This window comes from Cervus elaphus, chromosome 22 (genome assembly GCF_910594005.1).
Source record: "Cervus elaphus chromosome 22, mCerEla1.1, whole genome shotgun sequence".
Classification (NCBI taxonomy): domain Eukaryota; kingdom Metazoa; phylum Chordata; class Mammalia; order Artiodactyla; family Cervidae; genus Cervus; species Cervus elaphus.
The window spans coordinates 63,222,713-63,236,674 of NC_057836.1; positions in this window are offsets into that span (position 1 = coordinate 63,222,713).

Below are 13,962 nucleotides of genomic sequence, written 5' to 3' on the forward strand. Positions count from 1 at the left end.
GAATGCAGAGCAATTCCGTGTTGCACATCAAACATGAAAGGAGCCTTGATTTCCTTGATGGCACTCCAGAGAATCCCCAAGAACACTGTTTCTAGGCTAGAGGGATCCTGAGGTCACTGTAGCAACACGAAAGAGCTCCATGGACCGAAAATCAACTCGAGATGAGAGGATAGTCCCTGGCTTCGACTCCAGAGGAATACCACCTTTCCACAAGCACCTTAAGAGGAGGCTTCTCTCAGCTCTAGGTATGTGAGAGGCACCCTGAGTTTGCGGCCTCAAGTGGAATGAACACCGCGATGATCTGACTCGAAATAAGGCCGGATATCCCTGCAGTGACTTGAATGCAGGCTCGTCTTGCATCTCCCAAGACGAAAGGATGTCTGAATCCTCTGTGGAGACCACAGAGAAAGACCTAGTTCCCCACCTCATCACGACCGGAGGCCTCACATCCTTTGAAAACTCCAGAGGTATGCCGAGATCAGTGCCTCCAAAGGAGACGATGCCTGACTCCTCGTGAAACTTTATAGGAGTCCCAGGATTCCTGTGGCACATGGAAAGGGACCCTTGGTCTCCCGCCTCAGCTGGAGAGGCGTCCCAATTGCCCTGCCAAGCCTCGAGGAGAATCCTGAGTTGTCCCTCGCAACTAGGCAGGAGTCCTGACGTCGCTGATCAAACACGTGGGTGGAAGGGCCATCCCCGTCGTAACTCGAGAAAATACCCCAGGTTCCCGCCGCAACTCGAGAAAAACCATGAGACTTCCCCCTCGCCGCGAGATGAGGCCTGATTCCACTGCAAGGCGTGCAGAGCAATTCCGTGTTGCACATCACACATGAAAGGAGCCTTGATTTCCTTGATGGCACTCCAGAGAAACCCCAAGAACACTGTTTCAAGGCTAGAGGGATCCTGACTTCACTGTAGCAACACGAAAGAGCTCCGTGGACTAAAAATCAACTCGAGATGAGAGGTTAGTTCCTGGCTTCGACTCCAGAGGAATACCACCTTACCGCAAGCACCTCAAGAGGAGGCTTCTCTCAGCTCTAGGTATGTGAGAGGGACCCTGAGTTTGCGGCCTCAAGTGGAATGGACACTGCGATGCCCTGACGCGAAATAAGGCCGGATATCCCTGCAGAGACTTGAATGCAGGCTCGTCTTGCATCTCCCAAGATGAAAGGATGTCTGAATCCCCTGTGGAGACCACAGAGAAAGACCTAGTTCCCCACCTCATGGCGACCGGAGGCCTCACATCCTTTGAAAACTCCAGAGGTACGCGGAGATCAGTGCCTCCAAAAGAGACCATGCCTGACTCCTCGAGAAACTTGATAGGAGTCCCAGGATTCCTGTGGCACGTGGAAAGGGACCCTTGGTCTCCCGCCTCAGCTGGAGAGGCGTCCCAATTGCCCTGCCAAGCCTCGAGGAGAATCCCGAGTTGTCCCTCACAACTAGGCAGGAGTCCTGACGTCGCTGAACAAACACGTGGGTGGAAGGGCCATCCCCGTCGTAACTCGAGAATATACGCCGGGTTCCCGCCGCAACTCGAGAAAAACCATGAGACTGCCCCCTCGCCGCGAGATGAGGCCCGTTTTCCCTGCACTGCATTCAGAGCAATTCCGTGTTGCACATTAAACATGAAAGGAGTCTTGATTTCCTTGATGGCACTCCAGAGAATCCCCAAGAACACTGTTTCAAGGCTAGAGGGATCCTGAGGTGACTGGAGCAACACGAAAGAGCTCCGTGGACCAAAAATCAACTCGAGATGAGAGGTTAGTCCCTGGCTTCGACTCCAGAGGAATACCACCTTACCACAAGCACCTCAAGAGGAGGCTTCTCTCAGCTCTAGGTATGTGAGAGGGACCCTGAGTTTGCAGCCTCAAGTGGAATGGACACCGCGATGCCCTGACTCGAAATAAGGCCGGATATCCCTGCAGTTACTTGAATGCAGGCTGGTCTTGCATCCCCCAAGACGAAAGGATGTCTGAATCCCCTGTGGAGACCACAGAGAAAGACCTAGTTCCCCACCTCATCGCGACCGGAGGCCTCACATCCTTTGAAAACTGCAGAGGTATGCGGAGATCAGTGCCTCCAAAGTAGATGATGCCTGACTCCTCGTGAAACTTGATAGGAGTCCCAGGATTCCTGTGGCACGTGGAAAGGGACCCTTGGTCTCCCGCCTCAGTTGGAGAGGCGTCCCAATTTCCCTGCCAAGCCTCGAGGAGAATCCCGAGTTGTCCCTCGCAACTAGGCAGGAGTCCTGACGTCGCTGAACAAACACGTGTGTGGAAGGGCCATCCCCGTCGTAACTCGAGAATATACCCCAGGTTCCCACCGCAACTCGAGAAAACCATGAGACTTCCCCCTCGCCGCGAGATGAGGCCCGATTCCCCTGCACTGCATGCAGAGCAATTCCATGTTGCACATCAAACATGGAAGGAGCCTTGATATCCTTGATGGCACTCCAGAGAAACCCCAAGAACACTGTTTCAAGGCTAGAGGGATCCTGAGGTCACTGTAGCAACACGAAAGAACTCCGTGGACCAAAAATCAACTCGAGATGAGAGGTTAGTCCCTGGCTTCGACTCCAGAGGAATACCACCTTACCACAAGCACCTCAAGAGGAGGCTTCTCTCAGCTCTAGGTATGTGAGAGGGACCCTGAGTTTGCGGCCTCAAGTGGAATGGACACTGCGATGGCCTGAATGAAATAAGGCTGGATATCCCTACAGTGAATTGAATGCAGGCTCGTCTTGCATCTCCCAAGATGAAAGGATGTCTGAATCCCCTGTGGAGACCACAGAGAAAGACCTAGTTCCCCACCTCATGGCGACCGGAGGCCTCACATCCTTTGAAAACTCCAGGGGTACGCGGAGATCAGTGCCTCCAAAGGAGACGATGCCTGACTCCTCATGAAACTTGATAGGAGTCCCAGAATTTCTGTGGCACGTGGAAAGGGACACTTGGTCTCCCGCCTCAGCTGGAGAGGCGGCTCAATTGCCCTGACAAGCCTCGAGGAGAATCCGGAGTTGTCCCTCGCAACTAGGCAGGAGTCCTGACGTAGCTGAACAAACACGTGTGTGGAAGGGCCATCCCCGTCATAACTCGAGAATATACCCCAGGTTCCCGCCGCAACTCGAAAAAAACCATGAGACATTCCCCTCGCCGCGAGATGAGGCTCGATTCTCCTGCACTGAATGCAGAGCAATTCCGTGTTGCACATCAAACATGAAAGGAGCCTTGATTTCCTTGATGGCACTCCAGAGAATCCCCAAGAACACTGTTTCTAGGCTAGAGGGATCCTGAGGTCACTGTAGCAACACGAAAGAGCTCCATGGACCGAAAATCAACTCGAGATGAGAGGATAGTCCCTGGCTTCGACCCCAGAGGAATACCACCTTTCCACAAGCACCTCAAGAGGAGGCTTCTCTCAGCTCTAGGTATGTGAGAGGCACCCTGAGTTTGCGGCCTCAAGTGGAATGGACACCGCGATGACCTGACTCGAAATAAGGCCGGATATCCCTGCAGTGACTTGAATGCAGGCTCGTCTTACATCTCCCAAGACGAAAGGATGTCTGAATCCCCTGTGGAGACCTCAGAGAAAGACCTAGTTCCCCACCTCATCGCGACCGGAGGCCTCACATCCTTTGAAAACTGCAGAGGTATGCGGAGATCAGTGCCTCCAAAGTAGATGATGCCTGACTCCTCGTGAATCTTGATAGGAGTCCCAGGATTCCTGTGGCACGTGGAAAGGGACCCTTGGTCTCCTGCCTCAGTTGGAGAGGCGACCCAATTTCCCTGCCAAGCCTCGAGGAGAATCCCGAGTTGTCCATCGCAACTAGGCAGGAGTCCTGACGTCGCTGAACAAACACGTGTGTGGAAGGGCCATCCCCGTCGTAACTCGAGAATATACGCCAGGTTCCCACCGCAACTCGAGAAAACCATGAGACTTCCCCCTCGCCGCGAGATGAGGCCCGATTCCCCTGCACTGCATGCAGAGCAATTCCATGTTGCACATCACACATGAAAGGAGCCTTGATTTCCTTGATGGCACTCCAGAGAAACCCCAAGAACACTGTTTCAAGGCTAGAGGTATCCTGAGGTCACTGTAGCCACACGAAAGAGCTCCGTGGACCAAAAATCAACTCGAGATGAGAGGTTAGTACCTGGCTTCTACTCCAAAGGAAACCACCTTACCACAAGCACCTCAAGAGGAGGCTTCTCTCAGCTCTAGGTATGTGAGAGGGACCCTGAGTTTGCGGCCTCAAGTGGAATGGACACCGCGATGCCCTGACTCGAAATAAGGCCGGATATCCCTGCAGTGACTTGAATGCAGGCTCGTCTTGCATCTCCCAAGACGAAAGGATGTCTGAATCCCCTGTGGAGACCACAGAGAAAGACCTAGTTCCCCACCTCATCGCGACAGGAGGCCTCACATCCTTTGAAAACTCCAGAGGTACGCGGAGATCAGTGCCCCCAAAAGGGACGATGCCGGACTCCTCGTGAAACTTGATAGGAGTCCCAGGATTCCTGTGGCACGTGGAAAGGGACCCTTGGTCTCCCGCCTCAGCTGGAGAGGCGTCCCAAGTGCCCTGCCAAGCCTCGAGGAGAATCCCGAGTTGTCCCTCGCAACTAGGCAGGAGTCCTGCCGTTGCTGAACAAACACGTGTGTGGAAGGGTCATCCCCGTCGTAATTCGAGAATATACCCAAGGTTCCCGCCGCAACTCGAGAAAAACCATGAGACTTCCCCCTCGATGCTAGATGAGGCCCGATTCCCCTGCACTGTGTGCAGAGCAATTCCGTGTTGCACATCACAGATGAAAAGAGCCTTGATTTCCTTGATGGCACTTCAGAGAAACCGAAAGAACACTGTTTCAAGGCTAGAGGGATCCTGAGGTCACTGTAGCAACAGGAAAGATCTCCGTGGACCAAAGATCAACTCGAGATGAGAGGTTAGTCCCTGGCTTTGACTCCAGAGGAATACCACATTACCACAAGCACCTCAAGAGGAGGCTTCTGTCAGCTCTAGGTATGTGAGAGGGACCCTGATTTTGCGGCCTCAAGTGGAATGGACACCGCGATGCCCTGACTCGAAATAAGGCCGGATATCGCTGCAGTGACTTGAATACAGGCTCATCTTGCATCACCCAAGACGAAATGATGTCTGAATCACCTGTGGAGACCACAGAGAAAGACCTAGTTCCCCACCTCATGGCGACGGGAGGCCTCACATCCTTTGAAAACTCCAGAGGTACACGGAGATCAGTGCCTCCAAAGGAGACGATGGCTGACTCCTCGTGAAACTTGATAGGAGTCCCAGGATTCCTGTGGCACGTGGAAAGGGACCCTTGGTCTCCCGCCTCAGCTGGAGAGGCGTCCCAATTGCCCTGCCAGGCCTCGAGGAGAATCCCGAGTTGTCCCTTGCAACTGGGCAGGAGTCTGACGTCGCTGAACAAACACGTGTGTGGAAGGGCCATCCCCGTCGTAACTCGAGAATATACCCCAGGTTCCCATCGCAACTCGAAAATAACCATGAGACTTCCCCCTCGCCGAAAAATGAGGCCCGATACCCTGCACTGCGTGCAGAGCAATTTCGTGTGGCACATCACACATAAAAGGAGCCTAGATTTCCTTGATGGCACTCCAGAGAAACCCCAAGAACACTGTTTCAAGGCTAGAGGGATCCTGAGGTCACTGTTGCAACGCGAAAGAGCTCCGTGGACCAAAAATCAACTCGAGATGAGAGGGTAGTCCCTGGCTTCGACTCCAGAGGAATACCATCTTACCACAAGCACCTCAAGAGGAGGCTTCTCTCAGCTCTAGCTATGTGAGAGGGACCCTGAGTTTGCGGCCTCAAGTCGAATGGACACCGCGATGCCCTGACTTGAAATAAGGCCGGATATCCCTGCAGTGACTTGAATGCAGGCTCGTCTTGCATCCCCCAAGACGAAAGGATGTCTGAATCCCCTGTGGAGACCACAGAGAAAGACCTAATCCCCCACCTCATCGTGACCGGAGGCCTCACATCCTTTGAAAATTCCAGAGGTACGCGGAGATCAGTGCCTCCAAAGGAGACGATGCCTGACTCCTCGTGAAACTTGATAGGAGTCCCAGGATTCCTGTGGCACGTGGAACGGGACGCTTGGTCTCCCGCCTCAGCTGGAGAGGCGTCCCAATTGCCCTGCCAAGCTTCGAGGAGAATCTCGAGTTGTCGCTCGCAACAAGGCAGGAGTCCTGACGTCGCTGAACAAACACGTGTGTGGAAGGGTCATCCCCGTCGTAACTCGAGAATATACCCCAGGTTCCCGCCGCAACTCGAGAAAAATCATGAGACTTCCCCCTCGCCGCGAGATGAGGCCCGATTCCCCTGCACTGCGTGCAGAGCAATTCCGTTTTGCACATCAAACATGAAAGGAGCCTTGATTTCCTTGATGGCACTCCAGAGAAACCCCAAGAACACTGTTTCAAGGCTAGAGGGATCCTGAGGTCACTGTAGCAACATGAAAGATCTCCGTGGAGCAAAAATCAACTCGAGATGAGAGGTTAGTCCCTGGCTTCGACTCCAGAGGAATACCACCTTACCACAAGCACCTCAAGAGGAGGCTTCTCTCAGCTCTAGGTATGTGATAGGGACCCTGATTTTGCGGCCTCAAGTGGAATGGACACTGCGATGCCCTGACGTGAAATAAGGCCGGATATCCCTGCAGTGACTTGAATGCAGGCTCGTCTTGCATCTCCCAAGATGAAAGGATGTCTGAATCCCCTGTGGCGACCACAGAGAAAGACCTAGTTCACCACCTCATGGGGACCGGAGGCCTCACATCCTTTGAAAACTCCAGAGGTACGCGGAGATCAGTGCCCCCAAGAGGGACGATGCCGGACTCCTCGTGAAACTTGATAGGAGTCCCAGGATTCCTGTGGCACGTGGAAAGGGACTCTTGGTCTCCCGCCTCAGCTGGAGAGGCGTCCCAATTGCCCTGCCAAGCCTCAAGGAGAATCCCGACTTGTCCCTCGCAATTAGGCAGGAGTCCTGACGTGGCTGAACAAACACGTGTGTGGAAGGGCCATCCCCGTCGTAACTCGAGAATATACCCCAGGTTCCCGCCGCAACTCGAGAAAAACCATGAGACTTCCCCCTCGCCGCGAGATGCGGCCCGATTCCACTGCACTGCATGCAGAGCAATTCCGTGTTGCACATCACACATGAAAGGAGCCTTGATTTCCTTGATGGCAATTCAGAGAAACCCCAAGAACACTGTTTCAAGGCTAGAGGATCCTGAGGTCACTGTAGCAACATGAAAGAGCTCCGTGGACCAAAAATCAACTCGAGATGAGAGGTTAGTCCCTGGCTTCGAATCCAGAGGAATACCACCTTACCACAAGCTCCTCAAGAGGAGGCTTCTCTCAGCTCTAGGAATGTGAGAGGGACCCTGAGTTTGCGGCCTCAAGTGGAAAGGACACCGCAATGCCATGACTCAAAATAAGGCCGGATATCCCTGCAATGACTTGAATCCAGGCTCGTTTTGCATCTCCCAAGAGGAAAGGATGTCTGAATCCCCTGTGGAGACCACAGAGAAAGACCTAGTTCCCAACCTCATCGCGACCGGAGGCCTCACATCCTTTGAAAACTCCAGAGGTACGCGGAGATCAGTGCCTCCAAAGAAGACGATCCCTGACTCCTCGTGAAACTTGATAGGAGTCCCAGGATTCCTGTGGCACGTTGAAAGGAACCCTTGGTCTCCCGCCTCAGCTGTAGAGGCATCCCAATTGCCCTGCCAAGCCTCGAAGAGAATCCCGAGTTGTCCCTCGCAACTAGGCAGGAGTCCTGACGTCGCTGAACAAGCCCGTGTGTGGAAGGGCCATCCCCATCGTAACTCCAAAATATACCAAAGGTTCCCGCCGCAACTCGAGAAAAACCAAGAGACTTCCCCCTCGCCGTGAGATGAGGCCCGATTCCCCTGCACTGCATGCAGAGCAATTCCGTGTTGCACATCACACATGAAAGGAGCCTTGATTTCCTTGATGGCACTCCAGAGAAACCCCAAGAACACTGTTTCAAGGCTAGAGGTTCCTGAGGTCACTTTAGCAACACGAAGGAGCTCCGTGGACCAAAAATCAACACGAGATGAGAGGTTAGTCCCTGGTTTCGACTCCAGAGGAATACCACCTTACCACAAGCACCTCAAGAGGAGGCTTCTCTCAGCTCTAGGTATGTGAGAGGGACCCTGAGTTTGCGGCCTCAAGTGGAATGGACACCGCGATGCCCTGACTCGAAATAAGGCCGGATATCCCTGCAGTGACTTGAATGCAGGCTCGTCTTGCATCTCCCAAGACGAAAGGATGTCTGAATCCCCTGTGGAGACCACAGAGAAAGACCTAGTTTCCCACTTCATGGCGACCGGAGGCCTCACATCCTTTGAAAACTCCAGAGGTACGCGGAGATCAGTGCTCCAAAGGAGACGATGCCTGACTCCTCGTGAATCTTGATAGGAGTCCCAGGATTACTGTGGCACGTGGAAAGGGACCCTTGGTCTCCCGCCTCAGCTGGAGAGGCGTCCCAATTGCCCTGCCAAGCCTCGAGGAGAATCCCGAGTTTTCCCTCACAACTAGGCAGGAGTCCTGACGTCGCTGAACAAACACATGTGTGGAAGGGCCATTCCCTTCGTAACTCAAAAATATACCCCAGGTTCCCGCCGCAACTCGAGAAAAACCATGAGACTTCCCCCTCGCCGCGAGATGAGGCCCGATTCCCCTGCACTGCGTGCAGAGCAATTCCGTGTTGCACATCACACATGAAAGGAGCCTTGATTTCCTTGATGGCACTCCAGAGAATCCCCAAGAACACTGTTTCAAGGCTAGAGGGATCCTGAGGTGACTGGAGCAACACGAAAGAGCTCCGTGGACCAAAATTCAACTCGAGATGAGAGGTAGTCCCTGGCTTCGACTCCAGAGGAATACCACCTTACCACAAGCACCTCAAGAGGAGGCTTCTCTCAGCTCTAGGTATGTGAGAGGGACCCTGAGTTTGCGGCCTCAAGTGGAATGGACACTGCGATGGCCTGAATGAAATAAGGCTGGATATCCCTACAGTGAATTGAATGCAGGCTCGTCTTGCATCTCCCAAGATGAAAGGATGTCTGAATCCCCTGTGGAGACCACAGAGAAAGACCTAGTTCCCCACCTCATGGCGACCGGAGGCCTCACATCCTTTGAAAACTCCAGGGGTACGCGGAGATCAGTGCCTCCAAAGGAGACGATGCCTGACTCCTCATGAAACTTGATAGGAGTCCCAGAATTTCTGTGGCACGTGGAAAGGGACACTTGGTCTCCCGCCTCAGCTGGAGAGGCGGCTCAATTGCCCTGACAAGCCTCGAGGAGAATCCGGAGTTGTCCCTCGCAACTAGGCAGGAGTCCTGACGTCGCTGAACAAACACGTGGGTGGAAGGGCCATCCCCGTCATAACTCGAGAATATACCCCAGGTTCCCGCCGCAACTCGAAAAAAACCATGAGACATTCCCCTCGCCGCGAGATGAGGCTCGATTCTCCTGCACTGAATGCAGAGCAATTCCGTGTTGCACATCAAACATGAAAGGAGCCTTGATTTCCTTGATGGCACTCCAGAGAATCCCCAAGAACACTGTTTCTAGGCTAGAGGGATCCTGAGGTCACTGTAGCAACACGAAAGAGCTCCATGGACCGAAAATCAACTCGAGATGAGAGGATAGTCCCTGGCTTCGACTCCAGAGGAATACCACCTTTCCACAAGCACCTTAAGAGGAGGCTTCTCTCAGCTCTAGGTATGTGAGAGGCACCCTGAGTTTGCGGCCTCAAGTGGAATGAACACCGCGATGATCTGACTCGAAATAAGGCCGGATATCCCTGCAGTGACTTGAATGCAGGCTCGTCTTGCATCTCCCAAGACGAAAGGATGTCTGAATCCTCTGTGGAGACCACAGAGAAAGACCTAGTTCCCCACCTCATCACGACCGGAGGCCTCACATCCTTTGAAAACTCCAGAGGTATGCCGAGATCAGTGCCTCCAAAGGAGACGATGCCTGACTCCTCGTGAAACTTTATAGGAGTCCCAGGATTCCTGTGGCACATGGAAAGGGACCCTTGGTCTCCCGCCTCAGCTGGAGAGGCGTCCCAATTGCCCTGCCAAGCCTCGAGGAGAATCCTGAGTTGTCCCTCGCAACTAGGCAGGAGTCCTGACGTCGCTGATCAAACACGTGGGTGGAAGGGCCATCCCCGTCGTAACTCGAGAAAATACCCCAGGTTCCCGCCGCAACTCGAGAAAAACCATGAGACTTCCCCCTCGCCGCGAGATGAGGCCTGATTCCACTGCAAGGCGTGCAGAGCAATTCCGTGTTGCACATCACACATGAAAGGAGCCTTGATTTCCTTGATGGCACTCCAGAGAAACCCCAAGAACACTGTTTCAAGGCTAGAGGGATCCTGACTTCACTGTAGCAACACGAAAGAGCTCCGTGGACTAAAAATCAACTCGAGATGAGAGGTTAGTTCCTGGCTTCGACTCCAGAGGAATACCACCTTACCGCAAGCACCTCAAGAGGAGGCTTCTCTCAGCTCTAGGTATGTGAGAGGGACCCTGAGTTTGCGGCCTCAAGTGGAATGGACACTGCGATGCCCTGACGCGAAATAAGGCCGGATATCCCTGCAGAGACTTGAATGCAGGCTCGTCTTGCATCTCCCAAGATGAAAGGATGTCTGAATCCCCTGTGGAGACCACAGAGAAAGACCTAGTTCCCCACCTCATGGCGACCGGAGGCCTCACATCCTTTGAAAACTCCAGAGGTACGCGGAGATCAGTGCCTCCAAAAGAGACCATGCCTGACTCCTCGAGAAACTTGATAGGAGTCCCAGGATTCCTGTGGCACGTGGAAAGGGACCCTTGGTCTCCCGCCTCAGCTGGAGAGGCGTCCCAATTGCCCTGCCAAGCCTCGAGGAGAATCCCGAGTTGTCCCTCACAACTAGGCAGGAGTCCTGACGTCGCTGAACAAACACGTGGGTGGAAGGGCCATCCCCGTCGTAACTCGAGAATATACGCCGGGTTCCCGCCGCAACTCGAGAAAAACCATGAGACTGCCCCCTCGCCGCGAGATGAGGCCCGTTTTCCCTGCACTGCATTCAGAGCAATTCCGTGTTGCACATTAAACATGAAAGGAGTCTTGATTTCCTTGATGGCACTCCAGAGAATCCCCAAGAACACTGTTTCAAGGCTAGAGGGATCCTGAGGTGACTGGAGCAACACGAAAGAGCTCCGTGGACCAAAAATCAACTCGAGATGAGAGGTTAGTCCCTGGCTTCGACTCCAGAGGAATACCACCTTACCACAAGCACCTCAAGAGGAGGCTTCTCTCAGCTCTAGGTATGTGAGAGGGACCCTGAGTTTGCAGCCTCAAGTGGAATGGACACCGCGATGCCCTGACTCGAAATAAGGCCGGATATCCCTGCAGTTACTTGAATGCAGGCTGGTCTTGCATCCCCCAAGACGAAAGGATGTCTGAATCCCCTGTGGAGACCACAGAGAAAGACCTAGTTCCCCACCTCATCGCGACCGGAGGCCTCACATCCTTTGAAAACTGCAGAGGTATGCGGAGATCAGTGCCTCCAAAGTAGATGATGCCTGACTCCTCGTGAAACTTGATAGGAGTCCCAGGATTCCTGTGGCACGTGGAAAGGGACCCTTGGTCTCCCGCCTCAGTTGGAGAGGCGTCCCAATTTCCCTGCCAAGCCTCGAGGAGAATCCCGAGTTGTCCCTCGCAACTAGGCAGGAGTCCTGACGTCGCTGAACAAACACGTGTGTGGAAGGGCCATCCCCGTCGTAACTCGAGAATATACCCCAGGTTCCCACCGCAACTCGAGAAAACCATGAGACTTCCCCCTCGCCGCGAGATGAGGCCCGATTCCCCTGCACTGCATGCAGAGCAATTCCATGTTGCACATCAAACATGGAAGGAGCCTTGATATCCTTGATGGCACTCCAGAGAAACCCCAAGAACACTGTTTCAAGGCTAGAGGGATCCTGAGGTCACTGTAGCAACACGAAAGAACTCCGTGGACCAAAAATCAACTCGAGATGAGAGGTTAGTCCCTGGCTTCGACTCCAGAGGAATACCACCTTACCACAAGCACCTCAAGAGGAGGCTTCTCTCAGCTCTAGGTATGTGAGAGGGACCCTGAGTTTGCGGCCTCAAGTGGAATGGACACTGCGATGGCCTGAATGAAATAAGGCTGGATATCCCTACAGTGAATTGAATGCAGGCTCGTCTTGCATCTCCCAAGATGAAAGGATGTCTGAATCCCCTGTGGAGACCACAGAGAAAGACCTAGTTCCCCACCTCATGGCGACCGGAGGCCTCACATCCTTTGAAAACTCCAGGGGTACGCGGAGATCAGTGCCTCCAAAGGAGACGATGCCTGACTCCTCATGAAACTTGATAGGAGTCCCAGAATTTCTGTGGCACGTGGAAAGGGACACTTGGTCTCCCGCCTCAGCTGGAGAGGCGGCTCAATTGCCCTGACAAGCCTCGAGGAGAATCCGGAGTTGTCCCTCGCAACTAGGCAGGAGTCCTGACGTAGCTGAACAAACACGTGTGTGGAAGGGCCATCCCCGTCATAACTCGAGAATATACCCCAGGTTCCCGCCGCAACTCGAAAAAAACCATGAGACATTCCCCTCGCCGCGAGATGAGGCTCGATTCTCCTGCACTGAATGCAGAGCAATTCCGTGTTGCACATCAAACATGAAAGGAGCCTTGATTTCCTTGATGGCACTCCAGAGAATCCCCAAGAACACTGTTTCTAGGCTAGAGGGATCCTGAGGTCACTGTAGCAACACGAAAGAGCTCCATGGACCGAAAATCAACTCGAGATGAGAGGATAGTCCCTGGCTTCGACCCCAGAGGAATACCACCTTTCCACAAGCACCTCAAGAGGAGGCTTCTCTCAGCTCTAGGTATGTGAGAGGCACCCTGAGTTTGCGGCCTCAAGTGGAATGGACACCGCGATGACCTGACTCGAAATAAGGCCGGATATCCCTGCAGTGACTTGAATGCAGGCTCGTCTTACATCTCCCAAGACGAAAGGATGTCTGAATCCCCTGTGGAGACCTCAGAGAAAGACCTAGTTCCCCACCTCATCGCGACCGGAGGCCTCACATCCTTTGAAAACTGCAGAGGTATGCGGAGATCAGTGCCTCCAAAGTAGATGATGCCTGACTCCTCGTGAATCTTGATAGGAGTCCCAGGATTCCTGTGGCACGTGGAAAGGGACCCTTGGTCTCCTGCCTCAGTTGGAGAGGCGACCCAATTTCCCTGCCAAGCCTCGAGGAGAATCCCGAGTTGTCCATCGCAACTAGGCAGGAGTCCTGACGTCGCTGAACAAACACGTGTGTGGAAGGGCCATCCCCGTCGTAACTCGAGAATATACGCCAGGTTCCCACCGCAACTCGAGAAAACCATGAGACTTCCCCCTCGCCGCGAGATGAGGCCCGATTCCCCTGCACTGCATGCAGAGCAATTCCATGTTGCACATCAAACATGGAAGGAGCCTTGATATCCTTGATGGCACTCCAGAGAAACCCCAAGAACACTGTTTCAAGGCTAGAGGGATCCTGAGGTCACTGTAGCAACACGAAAGAACTCCGTGGACCAAAAATCAACTCGAGATGAGAGGTTAGTCCCTGGCTTCGACTCCAGAGGAATACCACCTTACCACAAGCACCTCAAGAGGAGGCTTCTCTCAGCTCTAGGTATGTGAGAGGGGCCCTGAGTTTGCGGCCTCAAGTGGAATGGACACCGCGATGCCCTGACTCGAAATAAGGCCGGATATCCCTGCAGTGACTTGAATGCAGGCTCGTCTTACATCTCCCAAGATGAAAGGATGTCTGAATCCCCTGTGGAGACCACAGAGAAAGACCTAGTTCCCCACCTCATCGCGACCGGAGGCCT